The 12170-nt window shown below is 50.9% G+C and overlaps 1 non-coding gene across 1 annotated transcript; it reads left to right on the plus strand.

The window, feature by feature from the left end:
• Window positions 1-11622: 11622 nt before the first annotated feature.
• On the plus strand, window positions 11623-11749 carry LOC115544676 (small nucleolar RNA ACA64). Its single transcript, XR_003976998.1, has one exon. It is a non-coding gene; the product is annotated as a small nucleolar RNA ACA64 (small nucleolar RNA).
• Window positions 11750-12170: the final 421 nt, after the last annotated feature.

The following is a 12170-nucleotide window of genomic DNA, read 5'->3' on the forward strand; positions in this document are numbered from 1 at the left end:
ACACACTAAATATAAACTGACACGCCTACGCCCCCGCCTTTTCAAAAAACGGACAATACAAATGAAAATGAATTAATGAACTATAAGGGCCGTATACGGTACACTTTTCGTCTTTCATCACATCAAGATCTAGAAATAAAAAGTAACCCTTATCTATTTGTGCATCCATAAATGCTTTATAATGTTATATAACATAACTACTTCAAAGCAACAGCTAACTGAGGTCAGGTTTCACCAACGTTGGAAAACGCTCTGGGCAAACGACTTGTAAGCCGAGTGGGAGGATTCAGAGACCAAAGGGGTTCAAATAAATCAAGAGTCATGACTGGGAAAGAACACGGCCAATGAGAGGAGCCCTTTCTTCCATCTCCAACCAATGGGTGAGAGGAACCGTGGGAATAAGTCGTCTTTCCCGTGGGACCCTGGGTGGACTCTGCTTAATGGTCCCGTTGATTAAAATAATCATGGGGGAGGCTTAATCCATCCCACCGGCGCTCTCATCAGCGTAAGGGGCGTGGCCTGTGTCTCAGGAGGGTGGGGCTAGAACTCTCCCGGCGAGCTGTGAATTAGTGAATATTAAAAATCTCTGTCTCTGCTTCGACAAGTTCATTATTGTCCTCATCCTCCAAAGTATGGATCAGACCCCCTGGCTGAGCTCAGGGAATTAATGAAGCCAAGTTTGTATCTATGTGAACCGAGTATAATGAGATACAACATAATATAATAAGTATGTTGACGTGGCCAATCGGATCAGAGCGGGAGGTAATGGCCCGAGCCCTGCCTTATAATACCAGGAGTTTATAGATGATGTTTCATTTACATGCGGATATTAAAATGGATATAAAATGGATCTTTCCAATGAATTGGAAAATCGGAATTGTCTCTGAATTGGTGGGCAGGTTGGTGTGGTTCTGGCGAGGGACTCCAGGTGTCAACAGAGAAGCTGTTCCTCAGTGTGCAGAGTGTACCTGCAGGCAGAGCCAGCTGACCTCTACCTGCTCCCTAATGACAGGTCAAGACACTGCTCTGGACAGAAGCACCTGCCGTGAATCCGTGAATCATAGTTCCGGGCCTCATTGACGTCAGCAGAGCATGCACCACTGCGAATCATCCCAGGTGGAAACTAAATCCGCAGCGAGCTTTATATTCCAGTCGGCCCAACGCTTCTAGAACCTCGTGGAAAATCCTCAAACAGCCGCGGCCGTCTTTCATCCTCCATTGTGATTCACGAGGAGTACGGACACACTTCCCGCCGGGCCTTGCCCCACAAAGGGAATACCAGATGGGCTCCGTCTCTGCTGTGTGTCGGAGCTGTGAGCTCCGTGCTGACTTACAGATCAGACTCTGGTTCTGTGAAGTCCTCCCCATCACCTCCTCACCAACCCTCCAAGAAAAGTCCCGGCACAACTTCACTCACAGCACTCTCTTTGTGCTTTGTACTCTGATGTTATTCCTGTTCATCCGATGCCTCGATCCACTCCTAACCCTCGTTGGGAAGGGGGATCCATCGTCTGTCCTTCCTTTGTCCAGGGTTCTCCCCTCGGGGTTTGGGGGAGCGTTTCCTTGTCCTTCAGAGGGCTGAGGGTTACGGGGAGGGGGTGGGGGTGGTGGTTTGTGCGAAGCCTCGAGAAGAGACTGTAAATGTGATTAAGGGTTAGAGAAATGATCTTGACTTGACTCTCCTCGCACCGTCCACAATGGATTCTGCCCTCTGCAGCGTCGGAGAGCCTGACATCGGGGGATCGGAGATTTATGTATTGTCGTGTTTTGAGAGAGAAAGTCAGCCGATTCAGTCCACCACCCTCAACCTCAGCGAATGCTTCTCCTCCTGACACGCTCGTATGAAATACATTCGATGCAGGATCTCGCCGTCCCGAACCCCCCCCCCCCCCCCCACACACACACACACACACCTTGCCTTCAAAGTCCCCCTCCCCCCCGCCGCGGCTCAGTGTGGACAATGCAAGCACAGGTGTCGTCCGTCGTCAATCATGAGAACACAACATCAAACAGTTCTCTGTTGAACCTCTGCAGTGTGTGGCCGGGAACGATAAGCTGTGTGAACGCTGATTCACGATTCCACACTGGGCACGGCGTTTATAATCCCCCTCAGACTGTTGTTGTCCTGCCCGCCCTCCCTTCGCCGTGTAAGCCCCGGCCCGGCGGGACACATCGCCCCACACCGTTGGTGATTTCCTTGCTGTTTTTTCCTGCTGACTGCAGGAAGGCCAATGCCTTCATTGTGGAAGCCCACAAACAGACATTCTTCATTAGCAAACTCAGGGCTTTCTTCGTCTCGGTTTCTGGGAAGCAATGCTGGATAATGTTGTCGTTGTGGAACGCTGTATTAGGTCGTAACGTCCATGCCAATCGTCATTGACTGTCTTCATGTTTCATATGATTGTAGTATCAGCTTTCGGCTGTCTTTGTCTTCTCTGTGTGCGATATTTCGAAACAAAAATGCGTGACAAATTTACGACCAAAGTGTTTTCTCTCCACCGAGCGTATTACTTTACAACCCGACCCCCTGGCCCAGAGCCCAGGTTCTCCAGCAGGATCCACCTTCGGTCGGGCGGGACACATGGGGAGAGGACCCCTGGAGAGACGAACCATGAGAAGGGGGGGGGTGGGGGGGGGGGAATTCCTTGACCTCCTGATTCAGCAATACACCTCACAGCAGTTCAGCAGGTCACAGTTCAGAGGTTAGATCCCAGCAAGGCCGGTGTCGGCCACATGAGGATAAAGGGTGGCACCACTCATGACGTAATAATGTTGAGTATTGTGTTTTATTTTGAAAATTGACCGGATGCTCTATGGCTTTTACTTTTCACTTCCTGCCCGGCTCGATCTGCTCTGTCGAAATTGACGCGGTTTAGCAGCGGCTCGCGGCAAAAATAGAAGTGCGACGGAAAGATAGCGCCGCGCCGCGGCACGCCGCTCCTGGGACGCTGCTGAAACGTTCGACACATCCTACTGGGGCACAACCTACTGGGACACATGTTACTGGGACACATGTTACTCAGACACATCCTACCGGGACGTGTTTTGCTGAAGTAATACTGGTTTACATGGCCAAGAAGAGATTATTCCATTTTCATCCTTGAATTTTCTACTTACTCTTTATTTGATTTTATCTGGATTTGTTGGCCTCCTCTCTGTGTTTTTTGTGCGGAGCTGTGCGATAACACAGTTTATGTGTCGTTCTGCAAAATTCCATTTGCCTGGCATTGCCGGAGGAGAACCTACCCTATTTTCAAAACACGCAATATATTAATACCCTGTACTCATTGAGGGAGCTAGATTTCATTTGATAGTGACTTTTTTTTTACAATCCGTAATAGGTTACAAACCCGAACGTTAAACATAACCGCCGACCCTTTTAATATGTATACGACTATATAAATGATATATTATATTACTGAACCCTCATTGGTTCAAAGCCCGCCGCACATCACAGCTCGCAACCTAATTACCCGTCCTTCAACAGCTGCAATCTGATCTCCTCGCAGACGTCTGCCGCCACCCCTCTCCCACAGAGTTCCCTCAGAGTCAATCCGATCCGCCTGGAGTAGTGAGTGCGGCCCAGGATTCACACATTCCAGCGTCGGAGATTAAAAACAGCCCGTCTAAACGGACGTCGTAAAGCAGGCTGCAACCTGCGACTACCCTGTTGTTGACCCCCCCCCCCTCCTCTCTGTCCTGGGAACCCCGACGCTGTCCCGTCACAGCGGCCATGTTGGATCTTTCTGACAGACTGACTTACTCAGTCTTCAATGTGCGGCCACAGGCACTCAAGCTTGGACAACGGGTTGCCGTGACGACTCGTCGTCATAGGGTCGGGTTAGTATTGAGTACTTTTAAAAGTATTATAAAACACTAAACTGTCAGTACAGCAAGGAAGGGGGGAGGCTATGCAGAGTCTAGGTGAAGCCTGAACATTAACCTGTTTGCAGAGACTGTCCAAGAAACCACCATTGGTGTAGTCCGGCCTCGAGGTCACATCACAGGAAATGTGTATCGGCCCTTAAGTATGGCACACAGTGCATTTCCTTCTACTAGTATAAATGTATTCAAAGTATGTTTACATATATAAAAATACACAAATATATAGATATGTATTTGTTAATATGTTTCACCTTTTCTTCTCTTACTTGTATTTGCATCTTGTTGCCACAAGACTCGTCTTAACAATACATTGACCACAGGAGTGCCGGAAAACAAACTCACCTTTCACCCCCTTGCCATGGCGCAGGAAACAACACAGGACTTCCCCAAACCGACAGCACATAGTGCTGCGTGGGTGCGTGTGTGTGCGTGTGTGTGTGCGTGTGTGTGTGTGTTTGAGCCGCTGAAGAGAGCACGGATTGCCTCGGCCCCTCTGCAGTAAGAGTCAACAACAGCCGACGTGTCTGGACGGCGCGGGCTGGAGCCGGAGCCCCTAGCGCCGCTGAACCTCAGCCCTGTGGTGGAGCGACCTCACCGTCTGCTCTTCCACCGTCTCCTCAAGCTCCTGTCTCTCTACAGTCTACACACTTTATCCGCAGGACATACGCTCTTCGGAAAACAAATTATGAGTGGAATGTTTACGTGAACACATATATATATATCTTTTTATTTTTGCGTTGTTAGCTCCTTTTCCTGCTTAATAACATTCTACAAAAAATCCCCCGAATCTACAAGTAAATATTTTTTGAGACATAAGAGTGTTGATAGCGTGGATTGCGTCATCAAAGCCCAGAGTTAGCGGTTAGCCTAGCAATAACAATAGCATCACCTTAGCATCCAATTAGAAAGTAAACACTAGTCATAGCAATAATGGTGAATGCGACTGTCCCCCCAACAAACACACACACACACACACACACACACACACACACACACACACACACACACACACACACACACACACACACACACACACACACACACACACACACACACACACACGTACACGTTCTCGGCTGCGTCTCACTGAGGAAGATTACGGCTCATGATCATTTGAAATGTGGTCTGAGGTGAAGTGAAGTGTAAACATGACTGGCATTGACAAGTATGATGTGAATGCCTGCAAACTCCCCTCTGGACGCACAACCATGCACTCAGGAGTTACACAACGGTCTGAATGTAAGACAGTGAAACGCTTGTTTACAGAGTCATGGGCGAGGCCCTTTAGGACAGGAGGTGGATTACTGGGGAGAAGGGGGACCCAGGGCCAGTTGTTATAAGTAGGTGGTCATGATGTCATGATGCAACGGTGGAGGCCCTGGGTCGATTAAATATACAGCGTGTGATACCGGTGTGCGCTCATCTCCTTGAGTGCTGCCTATGCATCTCTCTCTCTCTCTCTCTCTCTCTCTCTCTCTCTCTCTCTCTCTCTCTCTCTCTCTCTCTCTCTCTCTCTCTCTCTCTCTCTCTCTCTCTCTCTCTCTCTCTCTCTCTCTCTCTCTCTCTCTCTCTCTCTCTCTCTCTCTCTCCCTCCCTCCCTCCCTCCCTCCCTCCCTCCCTCCCTCCCTCCCTCCCTCCCTCCGCGGTCGTCTTTCCCAGCACAATAAACCCTGACAGAACTAAATCCCTCATGTCTCCAGTGCTCACGAGAGCAGAGCTCCCAGATCCAGCAGCCTGTAGACTTTGACAGCCCCGCTATTTTTCAGAGATCAACCCCTAAACACATCCACGGTTCTCCTGCGGCCGAGCGACACAGCCCAGCGGGGGAACACTCCCGTCACACACACAGGATGTTTTTCCTTGAGTCGCAAGACTTATTTCGGTATTTGGGCGGTGACCCGCTGAGCAGAACCATCGCAATCGTTCGCTCTGAATGTTTTTGCACAATTACACGCTGCGAGCGCGGCCGAGAATAGCGTTTAATTGGCGTGTACTTTACGACGCTGCGGCGCGAGAGAGAGCATCTCGGTGTTGGATTTAGAAGCGAGGAGTTTATGTGGAGCAAGGGCGCTATAGGGCTGGCGAAGGGTTCAATGCTACGTTTTATGGTCTCTGAGAGGTATCACAGCGTTGTGAAATGAAGACTTATCCTGGTACCTACTTTTATAGTATAAATTAATTACCATGAGGTACGCCCTTAGAAATAGGTTTGAAACTTCTGAGATATTCTATATTCCTCACTGTAATGACCCTCAGTTAGTCTGTTTAGAAGGGTTTCCTAAATGCATATGAATATTGTGATGTTTATTGATATGGTGTAAAATCCCCCATGATTAGCTGTGGGTACTCTGATTGGTTGGGAGCAGACCACATGGGAGCTGTCAGAGGCCTTGCTCTCTTTATTGGATATAGAAGCATCCATTAAAACCCTATTTCCCACAGTGCACCTAAATACACCTTTTCCCATTTAATGAGATCAAAGCGGTACTTTTTTTCCACTCAAACTAATTTCCAGTTTCCTTCGAACTTTTAATAGCTGAGTGAGTGTCGCTAGGTGCCTTCCATGTGGGGAGACTGATAGACCGAGACGACTTTGATTTCAGACCGCTGCTAAACACTATCACACGTGTCTTACATGTTACACCAGAATACAAGATGTAGTCTACGTCAGACTCCATTAAAGGTCTGTGATTGTGTGTGTGTGTGTGTGTGTGTGTGTGTTTGTGTGCGCGTGCGTGCTTGCGTATGTATGTACGTATGTATGTATGTACGCACGTATGTATGTATGTACATACGTACGTGCACGCGTGCGTGTGTTTGTAAATGGAGTGCATTTATGTGCTGCTTCTCTAACCTAGGGCCAATCTAAGCACTTTACAAGAGTGGCACCCAATCACCCATTCACCCATTCATACACACAGCCCGACCCTCTGGGGGGTCTCGACCAAACAAGGTCACAGCGTGCCGGTCCGAAGCAGTCGGGGCTGGATCTGGAGGAAGGGCCGGGGATTCGACCAAGAACCCGCCGTTTGACAGACAACCTGCTCTACCTACTGATGTACTGCAGCCTACTGTGGGTTTCTGCAGCATGTGTGGGTGTGTGTGTGTGTGTGTCTGTGTGAGTTAATGTAAGTGTGTGTGTGTGTTTATATACGAGGACTCAGGACATCATCCAATCAGAACAGGACAGAGCCCGAGAGCCGGAGGACTGAAGCCACCACGCTGCTCTACGCAGGCTGAGCTGTAGCCCACCCCTCCACCATGCTAATGGTTAGCATGTGGCTCTTGGGCCTTGGTGGAGGGGGGGGGGGGGGGGGGGGCTAACGTCAGAGGGAGCGGAGGGTCTTTCCAGAGCCCCGGGGCCTGCGGCTGGGCTCCATCTGGAAGGAATGGATGTGGTTTACCCCTTATAGGAACCAGGAGGGAGGAACCGGCCAAGGAACCAGGAGGGAGGAACTGGCCAAGGAACCAGGAGGGAGGAACCGGCCAAGGAACCAGGAGGGAGGAACCGGCCAAGGAACCAGGAGGGAAGAACCGGCCAAGGAACCAGGAGGGAGGAACCGGCCAAGGAACCAGGAAGGAAGAACCGGCAAAGGAACCAGGAGGGAGGAACCGGCAAAGGAACCAGGAGGGAGGAACCGGCCAAGGAACCAGGAGGGAGGAACCGGCCAAGGAACCAGGAGGGAGGGAAGGGAGGTGGGTAGGAAGGGAGATGGGAAGGAAGGGAGGATAGCTGGATAGCCAGAAGGACAGACAGACAAACTCCCTGTCTGTCTGTCTGTCTGTGAGTCTGTGAGTCTGTCTGTCTGTCTGTAGAGAGAGAGAGAGAGAGAGAGAGAGAGAGAGAGAGAGAGAGAGAGAGAGAGAGAGAGAGAGAGAGAGAGAGAGAGAGAGAGAGAGAGAGAGAGAGAGAGAGAGAGAGAGAGAGAGAGAGAGAGAGAGAGAGAGAGAGAGAGAGAGAGAGAGAGAGACTAGCAGACAGGGAGACAGGGAGACAGGGAGACAGACAGAGGAGATTAAAGTGACAGTCAACCTACCTATCAAGATAACACATCTCTAGTTCAAGTCTGCCAGTAGGAAATATAAAAGATGAAGAGGAAGACTTTGATTTAAGAGAACGGGGGATAATCCTCCGGCCCAGCCTCGGGTGGCTGAGGCCATCTTTCAGTCAGGAGAACAGCTGATGTTGCGGAATGTGAAAGTCCTTTCTGTTTTCAGTGAAAACACACGCAGGCCATGGAGATTAATCCCATAAAGATGTTCTCGTGCTCCAAAACTCCCCAGCTTCCCCAAGTCTTCAGTTACAACACAAGCATGTTTCCCCCTGCTGAGAGCCAGCCCGTCTCCTTTGAAACTGTTTGCTGTTAGAGAGTCACTTGAATGCTCAGTATAAAGACAGTCCTTCTCACAGTACCATGGTGCACCTATTGGACAAAGTATTACCAAATACCTATTGGACAGAGTATCACAAAATACCCACCAGAACAGCGGATTTAGCGGACGACATCGAATGACTGAAGAAGTTAAAGCAAAGGTGGTTCTGGGATTGCATCACCAGTCCAGAGAAGGCGGGCTTACCATTCCAACCAATGGTAAAAAACCTTTGTGGTTTGATCTACTTTGACAGTTGGTGTTGGAAAGTCGATACCCCAACTGCAGCATGCCAGTCAGGTCCTGAACTACCGAAATAAAAACCTGATCAACCAAAGTTCATCTTCTGCTAATCTGCCCCTTTTTCTCTCTAAAATGACCCAGTGAAGAAGCACTCTGCCCTCTGTATGTCGTTTCCCTTCGTCTCTATACTACATCAGGGCTTAAAGACATTACGAGTACATCGACATTCAGGATATTTAGCAGACGCTTTCATCCAAAGCGACTTACAATAAGTACATTTGTCAGAAGAAGAGAAACAACAATATATCGCTGTCGGTACAGTAAGGATGTTCATAGAACCAATTGCCAAGTATTAACAATCGCTAGGTTAACCCATTCCCCGTAAACAAATACTATTAGTACTATTACTAATAGTACTACTAGTATAAAAGTACTATAAGTACTATTTTTAAGTCTATAAAGCTCAAAGGGGATTGATGACGTTAGAGGACCAGACGAGTTTAGTCGTAGATACCGTTGATAATATCAGAATATGGTTCAGTACAGATACTGCCGCTCCCCCCTGGCTGACCCCAGTACCCCCAGCACCCCAGTACCCCTGGACCCCCATCCCCTCGGACCCTCAGCTCAGCCCTGGACCCTCAGCACCCTCAACCAGGACCTTCAGACCCCGAGGTTTCTGAGCTGACGCCAGGGGCGCCCAGCCTTAGCTCGGGGGGGGGGGGGGGGGGGCGCCGCCACGTAGTCACACCGAGCTAGCACCAGCCCAGCGGGCCGTCACATCGGACACACCTCCGCCTGTTGGACCCCTGATCCCACGTCAACGGTGGGCCGGCGCCTCAAAGACCACCGCCCAGCGAGTAAGAACCCGGCTTTGGTCCGTCACTTTCATTTCCTCCCAACGAGCAGAAAAGAGACGCCAGCCTCCAGGACTCAGAGGGGGGGGGGGGGGGGGGGGGGGGGGAGTTTGGCTCGCGCAGCCCAGGCCGGTCCCACCCCCTGCCCGGCGGTCCCAGTGCTGCAGGGTTCACGGCCGGAGGAGCATCTGGTTGTGTTTAGGCGTGGCGTTTAGACGCTGGGCCCCAGGGTTGGGTCGCGTAACGCGGGGCTGCGTCCTCAGCGCTGGGAGCGGGAGACGGCTACTTTAGCGCCGTCATGTCCGCCATGAGCCCCCGTCACCAAACACAAGGTCGAAACCGATTTTATCTGGTTTTATCCGGCAGAAATCTCCCCCATCCACCCCCCCCCCCCCTCCCTTCCTCTGCTGCGGTGGTTGTGCTCGTTCACAGACAGGTGGTTTCATTCCACATTTAGACGGTGAATTGCGTCACTGACCGAACCAAAGTGAGGCGCTGGACGGCGAAGCGTTGAACAGAACAGCCCTTTGTCTGGGAGGAGGTCAGCGTTGGAGGCGGCGTTACACAACACATTTCCAGCCTCCCTGAAGCGTGTTGTGGACAAAGCGTGGCGGACAGAGAGAGGAGTCCACACGAACGCCACAGAGAGAGAGTCGTATCGGGGGAAATTATTGACTTTAGGAAAGTAATAGTAGTGTGAAAATAATGATGTTCAGGTCGCGATCGTGGATGGTTGCACACCTGCCCCTCAGCCAATCCCAGCACCCAGCAACCACTAACCACGCCCACTTGAGACGGCTCTGTGTTCCAACCCCTACAGGCTCTGTGTTCCAGTCCCTAGAGGCCAACACGATCCCCTGAGACAGGCCTGTGTTCCGGCCCCTACAGGCTCTGTGTTTCCGGCCCCTTGAGACGGCTCTGGGTTCAAGTCCCTACAGGCTCTGTGTTCCGGCCCCTACAGGCCAACACGCGCCCTGCAGACTCAGCAGCCCTCAGCAGCCCTCAGCAGCCTTCCTGGCTCCATGTTATCACGGCCCGCTATCTCCTCACCAATCTGGAGGAAGTCTGGGACCCGGCCATGCCAAGCCTGCAGCCTCGGTGCGGGACCTGCAGCTGGTGGCCGGTGTGGTGAACCTATCTCCAGCCTCCAGCCGGCCCCGGGCGACCCAGGGGCCTCTCTGGGTCCCGCTGGAGATAGCCACGGCCCGGGAGCATTGTTTGCAGGACCCAGGGGCCGAGCAGAAGGCCTTGGTGCCAGACTGGCTGGAGCAAGACAAAACACAGCGACCTAGAATAGTATCATAACCCACTACACACTCAAAACAATCAGACGCACGCACGCACAGACGCACACACACACACAGACAAACGAGCGTACATGAGCACGCACACACACACACACACACACACACACACACACACACACACACACACACACACACACACACACACACACACACACACACACACACACACACCCACAGAGACGCACACACACACAAACGCACACACACACGTATGCGAACACAGACGCTGGCACACACGCACACACACACATATGAGCGTACATAAGCATGCACACACACACACACACACACACACAAACACAGAGAGATGCACACACGCACACACACACACACAAACACAGAGAGATGCACACACGCACACACACAGACAAACACAGAGAGATGCACACACGCACACACACACACACACACACACACACAAACACAGAGATGCACACACACACACACACACCAAAACACAGAGACGCACAGACACACACACACCAAAACACAGAGACGCACGCACACACACACACACACACCAAAACACAGACGCACGCACACACACACACACACACCAAAACACAGAGACGCACACACACACACACACACACACACACACACACACACACACACACACACACACACACACACACACACACACACACACACACACACACACACACACACACAAACTCTTGGCTGCAGAAAGGGGATAGTGGCTGAAAAGAGGACTTCCCTCTGTGCCACTTGGACATCATGCTGGGGTCACACACAGAGTCAACCAGTGGTCCGGAGGATCAGGCCTGTGTGTCCGTTGACACAGACAGCTGTTGCTGCATGTTGTAAACGTGTGTCATGAGCGGGCATGTGATCATCGACATGCAAATCTCTCGGCAGTGATGCAGAAGAATGAGCATTTGAATACCACCAGACATACCGAGTTGCAGCTGCGGTCAAAGACAAGTGTGTTTTGTGGCCCGGACTGAAAACCACCTCTGCTCCTTCAGTGCGCAGAGGGGAGATACCTGGGCCTAACAGAACTCTGGTGCATTATGCTTATCACACACAGTCTTCCAGTGTGATAATACCCATGTATCTACAAGAACCGCAAGGTTCATCTTGTGTGTGTCAGGGCGGGGCTGATGGATCACTATAAGAATATCACACATGTTCATTTGGATAATGCTGGTTTCTTACTTTTAAAACCGAAAGAGAAAAAAACGAAAAAAAACGGAAAAAAACAAAACGAGTGTGTTTGTCACACACTGTTGTAAAAGTATTGACCTATTGAACATTGGTCAGAATGGTAAATGGAATGCATTTACATATCGCTTTTATCAAAAGTGCTTTACATTCATCCACACATGCACAAATTCACAAATCGACGGCGGAGTTCACCACGCAAGGTGACAGCCAGCTCGTCAGGAGCAGTTAGGGTGAGCCGTCTTGCTCAGGGACACCTCGGCACTCGGCTAGGAGGAGCCGGGGTCACGAGAGGGTTTGAGCCCCCTGACTTCAGCGGTCT

The sequence above is a fragment of the Gadus morhua genome, chromosome 5 (genome assembly GCF_902167405.1).
Source record: "Gadus morhua chromosome 5, gadMor3.0, whole genome shotgun sequence".
NCBI lineage: Eukaryota > Metazoa > Chordata > Actinopteri > Gadiformes > Gadidae > Gadus > Gadus morhua.